The sequence below is a fragment of the Danio rerio genome, chromosome 9 (genome assembly GCF_052040795.2).
Source record: "Danio rerio strain M-AB ecotype USA chromosome 9, GRCz13ab, whole genome shotgun sequence".
Lineage (NCBI taxonomy): Eukaryota > Metazoa > Chordata > Actinopteri > Cypriniformes > Danionidae > Danio > Danio rerio.
Window position 1 is genome coordinate 12,715,193 of NC_141029.1, and position 19,557 is coordinate 12,734,749.

Genomic DNA, 19,557 nt, shown 5'->3' on the forward strand with positions numbered 1-19,557 from the left:
TGAATGAAAATACAACTTTTCTGAGAGAGTTTTATTAATTTGTTTTAAAGTAAGCAAATATTTGCATTCTTGAGAAAAAATGCAAAATACAATTTTCTATTAAAACAAGACCTTTAATGCTCCACTATCAATCCACACATAAAACAGCAACAAATCAAGGGGAGCGGGGCACAAAGTAATACTTTTTCATTTTTGCCGAATAATGAACAAAGTAATGTGGTTAGACAAAACCTTTTTTTTTTTTCCCAACAGCACACAAGCCTCTCCTACAAATGAGCACTGAAAGTATGAACACCGGACCTATGGTTTCTGTTCAGTATTTCCAGGAGTAAAAATGTTCCTATTTACCCCACCTGTGGGGCAAGTTGTAACGGACAGAGGACTAATTATAACACATAAAGATTTCATACAATTAATTCAAAACCAGTTAACTTTAAATAGTGGCTATATTTCCACAAGTTATCAGCTAGTTTTTTTTTTCCTATTTAACTTAGCACAGTATGTTTATTTATTTATTTATTTATTTATTTATTTATTTATTTATTTATTTATTTATTTATTTATTTATTTATTTGTTTGTTTGTTTGTTTGTTTGTTTGTTTGTTTGTTTGTTTGTTTGTTTATTTATCAATTTATTTATGTATTATCTATTGGATAAACACATTTGAATTTATTCTCATTATTATCCAATATTATACAATGCATTTATTTGCAGTATTAGCATTTTTTTCTATTAATATATATATATATATATATATATAGCCACACACACACACACACACACACACATCTATATATATATATATATCTATATATATATATATATATATATATATATATATATATATATATATATATATATATATATATATATATATATATATATGTTTGTGTGTGTGTGTGTGTGTGTGTGGCTTATTTGCAGCACTCTGTTACAACTAACCCCATGGTGTTGTGTTCTCCTCAAAACTGGCTAGCAGTCACTGTGTTTTTTTTTTTTTTTTTTTTACATCTTTCAACATGGTAGCATCTTTTAGCTAAGAAGATGTGATCGCAACAATAAAATAATTTACTTACTTTAACATATTTTTTTATTAAAAAATATATAGACTATAACAAAAATGTTTTTATGCTGCAAAAAAAATGGCTCCTGTGTTTCTTATCCATATTTCACCGAACATTTTCAATAATTGGCAGGAAGACATCTTGAAAGCATGTCATGTTTAACCCTGAGTAAATACCTTAAAACTCTTACCCTCTTAAAACTTTTACCCTGCATTACTTTCCTAGAGTGGCATATTAAAGAAACAGAATGTAAACAAAGCCACTAAAACAAACCAACCTTGCATATTTTGCTGATTATTACGACTAAAAATGATTATTGTCATTCTTTGTGCCTTTATAAATCAGCAAGATTCTTTTTACTTTTTTGGTACAGTGCAGTACGGTTTTGCCCACAGTAATGAATGCCTTTTTAGTATGTGAGGATCCAAGCAAGACTTACCATTACCAAAATTTGAGACGATTGCGGATTAGTCTGAGGAAAAATTTTAAGGTAATATAAACTTTACATTCTGAGCAGCACTTCCTCAGAAGGATGCCCGTACCACACAGCAGATGGTAAACACATGCATGACTTCATAGAAAATCTCTTGAACCTTAATAAATTTTAGCCTCCAAAGATCTTACGGGGGGAAAAAAAATATTTCCATCACTGACCCAAAAGCATTTAGATCATCTACATCTGTTCACTGTCCAGTCATTTCCTCCCGTTCATCATCATCAACACTGTCAAGAAGTGTCTTGGTTACTCACCAAAAAAAGCATTTATTTTCAGAGCACTGTTTGTACATTATGTCCTATTTGTGCTTATGAAGATGCGAATTCAGATGATAACAGCCTTTAGTCACAATTATTTTGCAGTGGAGAATGCATCATCAGAGGCATAATTATTGAGAAGAGGAGGCAAGACAAGCCTCTCAAAAGCACTCAGGGAGCACATTTATATGGAGATAAAACATCACCTCTGACATTCTTCAAAAGGGACTTTCACATTACCGCTGTACCGAGTTCAACCCGTCACCTTGAACTGTGAGCGGCAACAGTTTCTTTCAGACAGCTTCTGCAATCTGATGCCAATATTGAGTCTGCCTCGTGGAGAAGCAATTGAAATTCAGCTTAAACCATATGTCCCAAACAAGTCAAGAAGAGAGCTTTTTTTGTGATGAAGAGGTTTTTTATTTATATTTATTTGAAGAAAGCAACAAAGCGCTTGGTTGTTTTGGTCCTTGGTTTCCAAGTAACATCACAGTTTGCTGCATTAATGGAAAATGTAGTTAATGTGTGTAGGAGTGAGCACAACTGAATTTAGAATTGCTGGAACAATCTATTTTGTAAAGTTATTTTGTAATGTCATTCAGACATGAACAATGTTCAGAGTTTCAGAAAAATGTAGAAATGTATTTCCCCTTTTCTTAAGAGATTTTAAAAATCAGACCAAATAATTACTTAAAATGTCAATATTCTTTATAATGTTTTGTCCATTTCAACAGGCATCGGGTAAAAACACAGCTGTACTGCATAAACAATATCCAAATATAACATTTTAACTTTATAGACTACACATTATTAGAATCCACTATAATGGACACACAAAAATTGCAACATCTAAAATGCTTAGAATTATACAATCAGCGTTTTACAATAATTAGTAAATGCAATCCTTATTTTCTTTACAATCTACAAAATATTGGCGAACACACAAATAAATATAGGTAAATCCATTGAAAATGATGCTTATTTCTGTGTTTGGAACAATGTGTTGCAATGCTTCTCTTCTGTGCAGTGGATATTTGTCAAAATACAACAGGCAGTGCTTTACTGCAGTTTGATTGGATAGCAAAAGTCCAATATCATAGACAGCAGGTGAAATTTTTAAACATAATCTTGCATGTAATGTCCATTGTAATGGAAGCCTGGTCTAAAAAGGATAAAATGAAATATTACATTGTACTTTACATGACCACTGGTTTAAGATGATGGATAAATAGACTGATTTTCTATGTTATATAAAATTACAAACAATTAAATTCATACATACATACAAACAGTTTCTTTTTGGCTTAGTCCCTTTATTAATGTGGGGTCACCACAGCAGAATAAACCACCAACTTATCCAGCATATGTTTTATGCAGTGGATGTCCTTCCAGCTGCAATCCATCTCTGGGGAACACAGATACACTAAAAACAATTTTAGCCTACCCAATTCATCTGTACCACAAGTCTTTACCTAGTCTTTACCACAAGTCTGTACCTAGTTCAACCGCTGTGTGTCAAACTTACATACTGCACCTTAAAGTTAAATAGTGTTAGTTAATATTAACTCATGGTGCATTACCTAATAATAACAAGCACAACTTTGGATTTTAATAATGGATTCATGATAGTAATGCTCTACTATTCATACTTAGTAAATGTTAGTAAATTCTATAGGTGGGAATAGATTTGTTTTTTAATCTAGATTAATCTTGGAATTAATCTTTGTCTAGATTAAATGGCTCATTTGAATTCTGCCGAAGGCATTCAGAATATGTGTGCTACCCAAATAATAAGTCTTTAAGAACAGGTTTCTTAAGCCAGGTGGCGCATTAGACCAAGGGCTCATCCCCTGTTTCCAAAATGCTTTAGAAACTTTTTGAGAAACTGTTCTACTATGATAATCGGTGAAGAAAATAAATTATGTTCAATAAGATGTACTTGTGTTTACTAACTGTTTATTCATTTAAACATGAGTTTTAAACTGTAGGCTTACATACGCTCTAAACAACGATTTTTGATCACCTTAATCCAACTAAAGTCATAACTGAACTAAACAGAAATGTGAAGTATGCATATATTAGAGGCATTATTGAAGTAAACACCGCGATCAAACTATTACCGTTGTCCTGACATTTTATCCTACCCGTCAGATTATGCTACCAACACTGTATTTGAATTGTTCTGAGTTGTGGGTTAGGCCGATATTACAGCTTCATATCACACTAATCCACATTAAAATTTACACTGGTAGCAAAATCTGACAGGTAGCATATTGCATCATCAAAATATGCTACCAACATTTTGAATCGGAGGTAGGACAATCTATCTTTTTGCCACATTTTCTGACAAAATCCACACACGAGGCTGTCAGTAAAGGACCGCAAACACACACACACACACACCACAAAATGTGTAAGTTTTTTTCTTTCCATTTGGCATGCGTTATTAAATTCCATAACACTCTCACCAGTCCTTACTCCTTATTTGCGTCAATACCCCAGTTTATCACAGCGGCATAAATGAAATGTTCATTAGTTAAAGTGAAACTGCCGAACTGCAGTTAAAGTCAGGCATCCTGCTGATTTGATTCAGAAGGGCACTTTTTTTGTCTGATGGCTCAACAGTCAGGTATACATCCGTGCTAAAAAATCAAGGTAAAAGTTATTATAGCTTTCATAGAAAAGACCCAGCTCCCAACCCAACTTTGAGAATAAATTAACGACGGTATTTTTATTATCGTGCGATAAGAGTCTCACATAAACGCAGCATGTTAATGCCGAAAATGGCCCAGCAGTAGTAAATACATTAACTAACATTACTGTAAGTCATGGACATTCCTCTAAAGCATTACCAAAAACGTATAACATAAAAAAAGAAAATAATTGGCCTCTGAAAATTTCCAGCAGTCATCAGTCCTCCTTCACAAATGTTCCTTTGACCTACTGCAAGAAAGAAGCAAAAATAATGAAAAATCATATCAGCACGAGGTTAGCATTTAACAGTCAGGTTCGTACCCTTTGTATGGCCTTGGTCAAATTGCATTTTGCAGCACACAATCTGGTTATTTGAAAATGAAGAAATAAGTGCAAAGAAAAAAAAGCTCTTGTCATCACCATTGTTCATATTCTGATTGTCAGGGAGTGGAGCCAATTCCCATTCGTGACCTTTAGCAATGCATGTGGCTTATGCCAGTCCTCCACAGAAAAGCTCGGCTTGTTATTTAAAAGTAAACACAGCATAATCAAATTGATTGTGTGTTTTTTGCATTAGGTGCTGTGGGGAACATTAAGTATTAATGTTGAACAGACTTGCTCACAGCCCCCCTGACAATAATGTGTAACATCGGCTTAATGTGCTGGTCTATGCTAATGTTTACTAAGCATTCATATTGTACTTGTGAATGCCAAGAAGTAAGCTAACAAGGAACATTTAACTTTGTCTAATATTCTGGCAATGTTAATAAAATGTAACTTCTCATAACACACATTGCAGCATCACCTGTTTTGTCACAGTGTTTGAAACAGTTCATTCAAAGATCCAGTCTTTCAAAACAGATTTCTGAGAGACTGTCAACCCAAACTCATTCTGGAAACGTAGCCCCGTGGACGTTTCTGGAGACCGCGATTTACGTGGCCGGAGGTACGTATGGCCGCGTCTAGTTTTTTTTCGAGCAAACGCTGTGGGGCGGTGTGACGCCGCTCCACTCCTCCTCTACGCGCTCGCCGGCTGACGGCTCGCCTCCGTGTGGAGGGCTTTCCCGCTGCAACCAGTTTGTCCGTTTAGCTTGCAGCGTTACGTCGGCGGAGCGGAGGCCCGGAGGAGGAGGAGCCGGCCACGGGGACCACCGGGATCGAGTCCGGGGAAGAGCGGTTCCAGAAATCAGGTGAGATGAAAAACAGAATCCAAAATATATAGGGGCAAGAACGCGACGAGATCCGAAAACGTGGTCTAAATCAAAGACAAGGGCTTTTGCTTTTTTTTTTTTCTGGACGGCTTTTGCAAACCGTCGCTTGGGTTTAGGGAAGGAGGAGGAGGAGGAAGAGGAGGGTGGCCGGGTCGACCGATTGGCCGGCCGCTCGGTCGATCGTTCAGTCGTTCAGCCAGTCAGTCAGACGGACGGTCGCTCCACAGCGGCCTCCGGCAGCTTTTCACGCGAGAACAGCACGGGCGCGAACAGCGCGCTCCCAAGAGGCGTCCGAGACACGAAAAAGCGCACACAGCAGCCTCTCGCGGATCCGCGAAAACAAAAACTGCTCAAATACGTACCTCCCGAGACTTATTTCGCGGTCTGCAGAAACGTCTGCGGGGCTACATTTCCACAATGAGCCCGGGTTGTCATTACTTATTTTCCAGGTGGCACGGTGGCTCAGTGGTTAACACTATCACCTAACAGCAAAAAGGTCGTTGGTTTAAGTCCCAGCTAGGCTAGTTGGCATTTATGTGTTAAGTTTGCATGTTCTCCCTGTGTTGGCTTGGGTTTGTGGGTGCTCTGGTTTCCCCCACAAGCCCAAATACATGCAGTATAGGTGAACTGAACAAAATATTTTGGCAATGAGTATGTGTGTAAATGAGTGTGTATGAGTGTTACTCAATAATGGGTTGTGGCTGGACACAATAGTTGGCGGTTCATTCCACTGTGATGAACTCTGAAATAGTGAATAAGCTGAAGGAAAATGAATGAATACTTATTTTCCTCTTTTTGTTGACTGTTTTTTTGCCTCCATGTCACTGAGCTGCGTATGACCAATAGTTATTCTTAACCATATCTACATTTCAGTTACAGAGGCTTCCTTAACACTTGTAAAATTTGATATAATACCATTGGTTTTAAAGTATCAATTTGAGACCAGCAACATTCCCAGCAACATCAGATTTTATATTAAAAGGATAATAGGGGCACTTTAAAACATGTTTACAGATGGTCATTAATAGCTTCTGGTAACGTTAACAACACATTTTTACCTTTAAAAAAACTCCCATCGAAATACTAAAAATGACGACGCCACTCAGTTTGAGCAAGCAAGATGTGGGTGTGCAGGGAGCGCAGGTAGAACGGGCTGCAAATAACTTTTTAGTAAGCTACTCTTGCCATGTCTGCATTGGTGGTGTCCATTGTTATGGCAGTATGTTTACAGTGATAGCTGCCCTGAGGGCTGGAGGAGTGGGCAGCGGCTGAGACCTGTCCACCAACAGCATGTCAAACCACAATCAGATCCCTCCCCGTGTCTGTTGCTTCCCCAGCGGGTAATTGAAATGCTCAGCCACCAGCACCCTTATTGGAATCTCCACTGTCAAACATCTCACTCACTTTTCTGTGAGCAAGCCAGTGCCAAGGCTTGTTTCCTTGATTTGTTTCCTTGCTGCTCTTTCCCCCTCACCTTGTTTTGGCTGCAGAGCCTTCAGCCTGGGCATGATGAGCTCTGTGTGTGGTTTAGCAACACGGGTCTCCCAACAGACCTTCTCAATTCTTCTCTGTGCCTTGTTAGGGCTGTGCTGCGTGAAGGCCTTGTATTGTCTGACAGTCTCTTGATTTATTGGGCTGTCTGTTCCTTGGGTTTCATCGCTGTCTTTCAATTGACATTACCAAGTGGACTTATTTCAGGAAAGCGTTCGTGCTTTACAGTTCGGATGTCCTTACATATCTCTCCTTCAATCCTTTCACTGGAGCTGGATGAGATGTTTAGAGGAAGAAATAATGGATGGTCTGACCCATTTCTGAGATACAGTATTAATATAGCAGGGGTTCTCAAATAGACAGTCTGACATCCAGATCTTCATTCTGATAGCCGAAGGTCGATGTTGTTTCTAGGGAAATTGTTTACTCTTTAATGCATACTGTACTTTGAGTCTTAAGCAACCAAGGATGCTATTTGCAACACCCCGTTTATTTTGTAATGGTACTATGAAGTGCTTAGAAATGTGTTTTTGAAATAAATTGTTGCTAGATGTGATGTGTAATTTTAACTGAAACACGAAGACAGGGTGGGAGATTCATTCATTAATTTTCTTTTCAGCTTAGTTCCTTTATTAATCAGGGATTGCCACAACGGAATGAACCACCAACTTATCCAGCATATGTTTTATGCAGCAGATGCCCTTCCAGTTGCAACCCATTACTGGGAAACACCCAAATACATACATTCACACACATACACTACGGACAATTTAGCTTACCCAATTCACCTATAGTCAGTGCTTTGTTTTTGAATTGCAAGATCCCGGAAAAGATCATGGTAATGGATCTGGCATGTTTCGTGTGGATTGAGAGGTGTCACCCGCACAAAAGTGGGGTGAATGGGGGGTTTTTGGTGTGGTGGATGGCAAAGGATGGTGAAGGAGGGGTGTCGCAGATGAAAGCGAGCGGGGCGGGGGTGTCGCGGACGACAGTAAAGAGGGTTGAGGAGTCGCCGAAGAAAACGAAAGTCAAGAGCGGATGGGGGAGAAGGGCGGTTGAGGAGGGGGATCGGTAAAATGAGGTGCCGGATTCAAAGTGTTCCAACACAAATTAAGCCCTGCCTATAACGCATGTTTTTGGACTTGGGGGAAACCGGAGCACCCGAAGGAAACTCATGGCAACATGAGAAGAACAGACTGTAAAAAACAAATCCAAGTTAACTCAATCATTTTTACTAATTTTGACTTCCTTAGGTGTCTCATGAGGTTTGGAATGAGCCCCCACATCCTCTGCTCGTTCTACACCTGTACTGTAAAGAGCATCTTGACTGGCTGTATCACCACCTGGTATGGAAACAGCACAAGCAACTATCGCTTAGGCCTACATAGGATTGTGCAAACTGCTGGACGCGTAGTAGGAGGTGAGCTTCCCTCCCTCCAGGACATCTACACCAGGCGGTGCATGAGGAAAGCCAAGAGAATCATCAGTGTCTCCAACCACCCAAGCCATAGACTTTTCTCTCTGCTACCCTCAGGCAGACGGTTCCAGAGCATCCGGTCACGCACCAGCTGACTGAAAGAAAGTTTCTTCCCTCAGACTATCAGGCTGATGAACACTTAACACACCCCACACAAACTCTTCCACAGCCCTCACTGCACACCATCAATATATAGCATGCACTGCACTTTAACCAATCCATACATAAAACAATACTGCCTACAACTATGTGTACACCTATTCATTGTACATATTGCTGTCAACATTGCTAATTTTACATTTTCCTGTTTTTTTTTTTTTTTTTTTTTTTTTTTGGGGGGGGGGGTGTTGGGGGAGTATGCTGTTGTATGTTGTTGTATTATGCACTGTCTGTATTTTGCACTGTCGTTGTATTTTCACTGTCTGTATTTTGCACTGTCTGGAGCCAGCACCTATGCTTTTCACTCTTCATAGCACACATGTCGCTGATGATGTGACAATAAAAGTGATTTGATTTGATTTGATTTGATTTAAGTGGATTGAACATAAAACAATTAAGTTGTCCTAATAACTATTAAGAATTGTGTCCTTTCATTTCATTTTACCCTCTGGGGTCTGAGGTGATTTTGGGGCCTCTAAGATGTTTTGAGATGCCCTGACATTTGTGCTTATTTAAGCTACTTATTACATAGTATTGGTCAACAATTTTTTTTTTTGTATTCAGCACAAACTGTGCTACAATTATATGTGAGAAATATTGATGTACATGCTTGCGTTTTTTATAAAAATATATATTAAAAATGTTATGCGTGGTTATTAGGTTTTAGAGATAATTTGTTTTTAGTTTCCCGATTATGTGAAAATTATTCTGTTCCCTCTTTCAGAGAAAACATTTTAATGATTTACATTTTCTAATGTGTGATTTGGGTCAGCACAGCTGTATGCGTAAGTGACATTGGTCATGAATAATTCACACATGGTGAGACAAAAGACACTCCCCCACTGGCTAATGTTCACCCAAAAAGTTCCAGCAGCAAAAATCTCTGAAAGTTTTCATTACTGTTTTGAAGCACACTATAGCTTATAGACATTTTTATAAAAACACACTGATACTAAGATCTAAAAAAAATACGTTATTATGATTTTACAGGAGCTTTAAGGTTAGAAATCATCCTTATAGTCTATTTTGTTATATACAGTACTCAATAAATCAATTATTGAGTACTGAATCAATTATTGATTCAATAAGTGCAATTTACCTTTATTTATCAAAGTGTAAATGTGTGATACACAATAGTCATGGTGTTTTACCAATAATCACCATTTAAACGAAACAATATCATCAGCAACTATTGAAATGGTCTGAATGGCTTTTCTGAAAAACTTAAATGAGTGTCACTATCCCTCGTTGGTAGATAAGCTGCCAGCAAACAAATTATTGATTGTGAAGATGTTGGAAATGACAGTTTTGAGGCTGAGATTGTGAATATGAGCCAGATGCTGTATGTACTTCGTGTACTTCAATGACAGTAATAAAATCATCAGCTCAAAATGTAAAGGTATAGTTCAACCCTAAATTAAAATTCTGCCATCATTTGCTCACAACTCACTTGTTCGAAGCATATTTGAGTGTCTTCCGGACATTTTCTTCGATGTTTTGAAAAATGTCGGTAGCTGGCACTTATTGACTTCCATAGTATTTTTGTTTCTACTATGGAAGTCAATAAGTGCCAGCTGTCAGTATTTTTCTAAATATCGTATTTTGTCTCTTGAGGTTTAAAAACTACATGAGGGAGAGTAAATGATGAAGTCATTTTTATTTTTAGGGTAAACTATCCCTTTAACCCTTCAAGAGCAAATAGTAATGAAAAATGTTTATTTATATTTTTATGTTATTAAAATTGCAAAAGTAGATTTACATATAAAAGATCAAAGTTTACAATGACAACACAGTATTGTTGTAATCCTTTTATGTTTTTGTTTCTTCCAGTTGATAAGCACTAAAAACATTGACAGCCAATCAGAATCCATCTTGTTTTAAAGAGCTTGAGCGTTTACAGAGATTCAGAATATAATGAACAGATAATACATTTTTGTTGACAATAAATGTGGATAATATAATAACAGTAATCAGAATAGTCATATATTATATCTTATCATTTCATATTTCATTAGCATTTTAGTTCAAGCATATATATATATATATATATATATATATATATATATATATATATATATATATATATATATATATATATATATATATATATATTATCATTTACAAAGTTGGAATAGAAAAACAACATATAAATTGAAATAATATAAATAAATAGAAGTCCTACTGGATGAAAACTTTAAATTAATTAGATGGAATGTAAATTATAAACATAATATCTACATATAAAAACATTCAAAAACATTTTCATGTGAGAATATTACATTATTGCATCCACTAAAATGAACATCCCTATTGCAGTTTTAATTTATTTATGAATCTTTTAATTGAATTATGATTCCTTGATCTCTGCTCAGATAACTTTTGATGCTGACATGTTTAAAAATGTAACAATCATACAGTATGTGACATTTCAAAGTGACTTATTTTATGTTTAGTAGTTTTCAAACAAGTTTTAAACAATTCAGCTAATATACAGATTAATTTTTATATTATTTTTGATAAAACACATTGTTTCGACTACTAAACATAACATTTTACCCAGTAATCTTTACACTCATACATTCAGCTTCATTTGGATGTGAAAATGCATCACGTATTGAAAAATGTTGCATTTCTGAACATATTTAGTGCATTTTCAAAAGAAGCTAGTTTATCGGGTCTCCTGGGGGGTTTGGTATTTGTTGAGCAGAGAAAGCGTTTGCGCTGAGGTGTTTTCTCATATCCACATGGAGTGAGAGGTAACGGGATTTTACACAACGAGGAAGAAAAGAGTGAATTCTCAGCTCTCCCTCCCAACGTGAATCCAGACTAGCGGCATCCCAAAATGTCTTCGTTGTGCTGGGATTCGTTTTATCACTGCAAAGATTATCATCTTTTCATTTCCTCTGTGAATGCAATTCTCGAATGCTGGCAACTTGTGATTGCCTCAACACAAAGTGAAAGGTCAACGCCGAACTGGTTAAGAGAGATAAATGAAAATGTTTCAGTGGAGGAATATTTCCATGTAATGTAAATTTCACATTTATCCATGTACGCGTTTCTTTGTGTGACACATGTGCTGGCTGGAAACCCTGTGTGCAACTTGAGAAATCCAGTTAGGGCAGGAAAAGTCAATAAATCAGTAATATTGATCTCCAAAGAAGACGCTTGGTCTGTGGTTATCACAAGCAGGGCATTTCATTGATTTGTGTTGACTCTAATAAAATGTGCACTACAGATATGTTACGAACTGGCCATCATTTACAATTATGCTGTAAGAAATGAAACCATGCTGAAGTGCAAAATAAAATATCGCCCAGACGCATAGATCATTGTCATATACAGGTACTGCTGAATCCCCACAACTCTCCCTCAGTCAATAAAGCCACAGCCAAGACTTTCTAATGGAATCTAGAATCCTCAGGATATGATTTGTTAAGCGCCATCTACCAATACATTCGAAAAAAATTGAAGGATTTTAACTATTAACTTTATCTGTTGTGTACTCTTCAAATCTACTACCCTTTTGTTATGTTGGTGGCTGTTTTTGCCCTATTGATTTCAATTATAATTACTTTTTTATTGTGCATTCTTGATTGTTGGTGTTTTTTCATGCTGGGAAGAGGTACAAATTGTAATTTTTACAGTTAATAATTAGTTTTCACCATTAACCCTTTAGATATAGATGTATAAAAGCCAGAAACTATGCTTTTTATTATTATATAATGCTTTTGATTATTAACAATATAAATTACAAGTTGTATCTCAGCAATCAAGTTTGCATGAGTATATGGTGTCATAGCTTTGCAATAAAAAAATTTTGATTATAATGGGAAGATCACAATGGGTCAAAAACAGGCACCAACGTGATGAAAGGGTTTTTTAAACCCTTAAAAGTTTTTTAACATTTTCAAAGCATTTTCCCAAAAAATGTGTCAAAATCAGATCATTTAATTTGTTGAGACACAGAAAAGTTTCGGCCAAATTAAGATTTAAAATCACCCCAGAGTGGATGTAAACATCCTGAAAAACACACAAAGGTTAAAAAAATAAAAGAGTTATGTTTCCATTATAAGTTATCAACTGTATTTAACAATAAATTTTGATTGTCACATTTATTAAGTTTAGTTAAGGTACATTTCTATATTTACTATTGCACTGCTAATGTCAAAAGATATTATATGAACAACAAAATACAACAAAAATTGTTAACCCTTGTACACTGCACAAATTCACTGTCCCTTTGTTGTGTTTGGGGTGAAAACATCAACCAAATTAAACTGCTGTAAAAATGCATCGGATTGTTTATTTATTTATTTATTATTATTTTTTTTTTTGTTGCAGAAATCTGTTAATCAACCTCATTCCTACTAAATTGATTAGAAAAAATACAGGATTTTAAGTCTTTGATTGCCAAATTCAAAAAGATGTCACTGATTTGGTGGAAAAACACACACACACACACACACACACACACACACACAAAATGGTGTATTTTCAATATAAAAAGTAATTGTGGTTTCACATTTGATCACAGTCTTGGACATTTGAATGATTAGTAACAACAATGACTTTGATACATTTTTAGATTTTAATTTTTTTTCTCCCTAATTTACTGTTGGTGGCTGTTTTTGACACATTGAGTTCCATTATAACCACATTTGATGGTGTATAAATACATAGTATTTGTTTTTATTTACTCCATGTAGTTCAGAGAGCCGAGAGGCTTATTTTGATTTTGTCAGACACATTAAGGTAAGTCTCACACTCTCAAAGACACATACACACACTTTAATTTGCTGTTATACTCCAAACAAAATCCAGAAACTAAGCTTTTTTGGCACAGGCCTATCTTAAGGGTTAAAGGTGCCAACTGATGAACAATAAAAATTACAAATTTGACCTCTTCCCAACAGGGAAAACCACCAACAATAAAAAAACTGCATGATTATAAGGTGTCTTGATTTTGCAATCAAAAAATGTGGTTATGATAGAAGTTAATGGGGCAAAACAGCCACCAACAGTAAATTAGGGATAAAATAATGCAAATTAATTAAAAATGATGCATCAAAGGTAATGTTGTTTCACGTGTTCAAGACTTTGATAAAATATATATTTTTAAATCCAGTCCACAATTACTTTTATATTGAAAATACACAATTTTGTGTGCTTTTTGCACCAAAATCAGTGACATCATTTATAAATTTGGCAATTAAACAGAAAAAAATCTATTAGTAGTTTTGATCAGGACTAAGGTTGGTTAACAGATTTATGGAATTTTGTTGTTATTATTATTAATCTGATGCATTTTTACAGCAGTTTAATTCAGTGGATATTTTCATTCTGGACATAACAAAAGGGTAGTCAATTGGCCCAGAGCGTATTGTTGAGTTTTGTTTTGTTTTTTTTCAAAGCTTTTTCTCAAAATCAGTGTCATAATAAGATTTGTCACCAAAAATCATTCCGCCAACTGAAACAAAAAAAAGCTATGGCTAAATTAAGATTCAGAGTGGATGAAAACATCCCCAACAGTAAATAAGCGCTAATGCAACAAAGCTTAATGAATGCTGTAGAAATAATGTGGCCATAGTTTGTTAATTTTGAGATTTTCTAATCAAATCGAATTATATTTTATTTTAATTCACAACAATGACTATTATTAGTCTTTGTTAAGAAAAACAAATCCAAACGATGATTGTAACAAGCTTTAAAAAATGTTTAGTTTTCAGTAAATGGGTTTTTATTGTAGCAACATTTCTTAATTAGCGAGTGTAAAAGGTGTTTTTTCATGATTTTGTCACATCTTTCTGTTTCTGAGCAGAATTCTTTATGAGATCTCCCCAAACTGGCAATAATTCTTGTAGTAAACAGAGCTTTGTAGATAATTGCAAAACATCCCTTTCTGGTATCATGTGGACACGTTACTGGCCAGGGTTGTCATGGCAACAAAGTGGAAAAATTGCATACAACTTTACACAGAAAGGGTCAGTAAGCAGTTCAGTCGCATCAGTATCATATGTAAGTCTTGTGTTTAAATAGCATGCATATCAAGTGCCTTGCTGCAATCAAAATAATGCTTTTGTAAATCGATGGACCTAATCAAATTTTTTTACAATTAACAATTTATAGGAGTTACAATTTAAGAAAAGACATGGCAGGCAAATAGGATACAAAAAATCCTAACATTTATCATCATACTTCACAAGTGGATTGATCACACTAGGAATTGCAAACATTTTTTGAATGCATTGCAAGTTTTCTAAAATGTACTGTTTAAATGTGAAAATTACACATTATTTCATTACATATGCACTACTTTGCATTTAATTCTAGTACAAAAATCTAAATAGTGAATGAAGTCAGATGATTATATTTTAACCGTTTTTTTACAGAGGGGATTTTGAAAATATTTTTCTATATCACTTCATTATTTAGAAAATGCTAAATAATAATTCTATAATAATAATAATAATAAATATAGCTGCAAGCAGCAATTAAGGGGCCAAGCACTTTATAGGCAGAATGAGCAAATCAGTCTAGAGCCAGAATGAGCAAAGCAGTCCAGAGGACAAAAGCAACAAGGTTAGTAAGGAGTTTTTGACACATTTGAAGTATGTAATGGCCAACAGACAAAATGGCTGACCTGGGAAAATTAAACATCATTAGACTCGACATGCTTCACCGGATGTAAAGAGTTTGTCCAAAATTTTATGAATTTTGGAAAACGGTTAAGATGTTATAAGTAATAAAAGGCATTTTTTTTTATCTCCTGACCAATAGGGGGCAGGGTGCCAAAACGCTGCAGATAACCTCAGACCATAGTTGTTATAATACAAACCAAGTTTGGTATGAATAAGTCAACGCGTTACGGAGATAACACCTTAAGTTAATTTTTTCAAGCTAGACATTAAATTTGTTTGCAAATTGAACAAAAACAGTTTGTTTAATCAACTTGAATTCAATAACTTTTGGTTAGCATGGCCTGTAGATCTCGTGATTTAATTTAGTTTAAAATTGCATAAACAGTGTAGGAAAAGTTTGATCAAGTAGTTTTTTGCAAAATTTTAAAATTGCGAAGAAATTTGCATGACGTCTTAGGGTACATTTGAATCGGCTTGAGCCAAGGAATCAAAGGAAAATAATTTTGATTGTATCCCATTCAGTTCAAAAGTTATAACGTGATACATATGTGAAACTTTGAACAAGTGGTGGCGCTAGAGAGTTTGAGTTAGAGACTTTAGGTTTGCTGTGGTTCATGTTGACACAGACAAGAAGATTAATAATAATAGGTATGCTATAGGAAAGTTTTGACCAGAGTTGGGTGTAACGCGTTTCACAGTAACACCTTACTGTATTGTAATTACATTTTTGAGGAATGCTGTAATGTAATGAATTATATTTTGCATATGCACTAGTTTGCATCCAATTCTAGTACAAAAATCTAAATAGTGAATGAAGTCAGATGATTATTTTTTTAACCGTTTTTTTTACAGAGGGGATTTAGAAAATTTTTGTGTATTTTGCATTTGTGTAATTTGATTACCGTTACCAAAGTTAGTATTATTGCGTTACTTTACAAACATAGTTTTTGGAAGAAAAAAATGCTATTTTTAGAATCAAGTTTTCTGCTTTACCATCGGTTAATAAGCATGCACTTTTAAATAGCTTTAGAACTCAAGCTGAAATGGCTGCTGACGAGAGTGGCTGCAACTTCAAGTTAAAATACAGACATTACATTGATTTTATTGGGCGGTAAAACAAAAATATTGCTGTGAAATGCAGTCTATGTTCAGCCTCCAAAGAACTTTCCACTGCTTTTAACTCAAACAGTACTGTAACTTGTTCAAGCACTTGAATACAAAGCATTCTATGACAATACTCATCGATAAGGAGGACACCGGCGCTCAAAAACACGGTGGCCCAAAAAAGACGGCGGCCCAACCGCCACTAACGTGATGAACTGACTAATCAGCTTCATACTTTAAAATATTGTATATTTAGATAAACTATTTACCTCAGTCCAATACTGAACACCCAAACACTGCAATGCTTTTTTATACTATTAATGTCAATTGTCACAGTTATCCATTTTTCTCCTAATAGGTTTGGAACAAGTTAATGATGAGAGATTTTTAAGTTTCAGGAATACTCTTTAAGTCTTTTGAATATGTCAAGCTACTGTGATTTTATTCAACCCATTCTAATGTTTTTTAGTGAATATTATATTACCAAAAGAGCTGTAGTTTATTTTGTATTTTTATAGGTATATTTTTTGTTTTAAAAGTAACTTCAAAGTAAAGTAAATAGTAATCTGATTACTTTTTGCATGAAGTAATTAGTAATATAATAAGATTACAGTTTTCCAGTAGTAGTCAGTAATTTGTAATCTATTACTTTTTAAAGTAACTTACCCAACACTGGTTTAAACCACAATAAATTGAACTCAAAACTAAAGACCAATTAATAATAATAAAAAATAATAACTCACAATCAACATCTCTGTGCCTGTGGGTCACAAATGCAGTTAAAAGCTTTCAACTAGCATTGAACCATTAAGGTCAAACAGACGGGCTCCTGTAATCGTTAAATGATGTCTCGTAAAACGTATGCAAGTCCATAAAAATGTAGGGGTTTGGGACACGGTTGACATGAAGGACCAACATAATGAGATTAGCATCCTCTTTGGGTTTGATTCTACTCAATCAAGCTGATCCCCAAGGTTTATGACTCTATTAGGGGCTGAGGCTTGGACAGAGGAGGCCCGGTCCTGACATCAGACGATCAGCATGTGATGAACTAGCTGCTGTGGAGGACATCAGATAGCAGAAGAGGACTAAAAGAGAGAATCACAGCATACAAGCTCACATTTAATGCCTTTATGTGACGCTGAGAAAATAGCTAGACAGATGAATGAAGCTAGAGAGGACCTTACTGGGGTGAATGCTTGTGGGATCATTTTTTGACAATTCAAGGTCCGTTTGACTTGAATCTTTTAATGTTTTACCTGTTCATTTATGTGATATTTTTGGGCATAAAAACAAAGTGGAAGTGGACAACACTGCCATGGCCATGTCCATGTAAACACCTGAAAACAAATGTGTTTGAAAATGATGATATCATAGGTGTATTTAGGGGAGCTTAGGCAGCAGCAAAAACTGTAAAAAAAATTCTGGGAGTTTTCAGATACCTTTAGCGTCTTTATTTTAAATTTAAATTTATTTTTATTTTAATATTTCTGCCGCGCCACAGAGTGCATTTAGTATAGTTTCACTTTAAATAACATGCAAATATGCACGTCTGGTGTGCCATATTTTCAACTGTCATGTGCTCCGTGTTGCCGCACTAAGGGGCGCATCGGTTGTGCGACCTGCTTTCCTGTGTCTGCTCTGTTTAATGAACAGCACCTTCTGTTGACCACAGCACTGCTCACATAGACATGTGTGAGCTTGACGAGTTCAGAAACTGTTATATCACTAAAGCACTGTATTGTAAATAATAAACATGCATGAGAAGAATAAATTGCCAATTTAAACTGTTTCATTTCAAAACAAAGGAATTGTTTACTGTGGTCAAACAATAAACTTCATTAAACTGAAATATTCTTTAATTTATGTAAACTGCACAAATGAAATCAGCTGAATGGAGGATATACTAACCTACAGGTTACAGGGTTCAAAAAATTTTAATAAATTAGGCCAAAATTCCGACTATGTTTGGTTATAGTCAGGGCCAGACAAAATCTGAGGACATTTTTTGCTATTTCTGCACAGAAGTTTGTAAAAAAAAAAAAAAGTATTTATGCAGAATAATTTTGAGAGACTCATAACTTAATATATGAAAAAAATAATAATAAGATTTCATTTTTTTTGTTGTAATTTTACAATGCAAATCCAATTATTTGGCAAACAAAACAAGTCTCTTTCATAAAATATCTACTAAAATACAGTAGATATTACAAACTGTATTATAAATAAATTATATGAATATTTTCTTATTAGTCAATAATATTATTGTAATACAATTTAAAACTGAAAAAAATATAAATTTACACAAATTTATACAAGTAGAGAAATAGACTCAATGATTGGCTAAAAATCTGTGGATTTATGCATGCGCAGATTCCGTGGGGGCCTAGTTATAACTTAGCATGTACCATGAACACCATAATTGTTGTAAGTACATTTTCATTCAACAAAAATAACGTCTTTTATTAACTAAACCAGGATTTCTAATTTTTTTCCCCTCTTGCAGCGCCAGACAGAATGACCAAAAGTTTCAAGATTTTCTATTGTGAAGACTTTTTGGTCAATTAACAAAATAAAATAAAATAAAAAACATTAATGAAATAATTATTTTATTAAAGCATAAGCCCTGAAAAGCCATTATCCACAATGATTTGAGAATAGCTAAGGGGCTTCTCATTCTGCTCCACATAAAGTCAAACAACGCACCTAATAGAGGTCTCCAGTATTGACAAAAAAATATGATCTTAAAAAGCTGACTTTATGGAATTACTGAATCCCTGACTTTAATGATTTGTGCTAAGACAGATTGATTCTGGAACAAAACTCCACAGTGTTGCTCTGAAATGCACTAATGTTCTGCCCAGGCTTTGTTTGGCACAATTTGGGGCTGGTAATTTGATGTTGATGAATCTGCCAAACTGTAGTTCAGCAGGGGACATTCCAGTAGTTCCAGTAGAGTTGCTTT

The 19,557-nt window shown here is 35.1% G+C and overlaps 1 protein-coding gene across 1 annotated transcript in view; it reads right to left on the reverse strand.

Moving 5' to 3' along the window:
* Positions 1–15,610: 15,610 nt before the first annotated feature.
* Positions 15,611–19,557, reverse strand: part of nup35 (nucleoporin 35) — a 232,768-nt gene continuing 228,821 nt past the window's right edge. Inside the window, exon 10 of the transcript XR_015498750.2 lies at positions 15,611–17,680. The gene's annotated coding sequence lies outside the window, so the exon portion shown is untranslated. The remainder of the gene's footprint in view (positions 17,681–19,557) is intronic.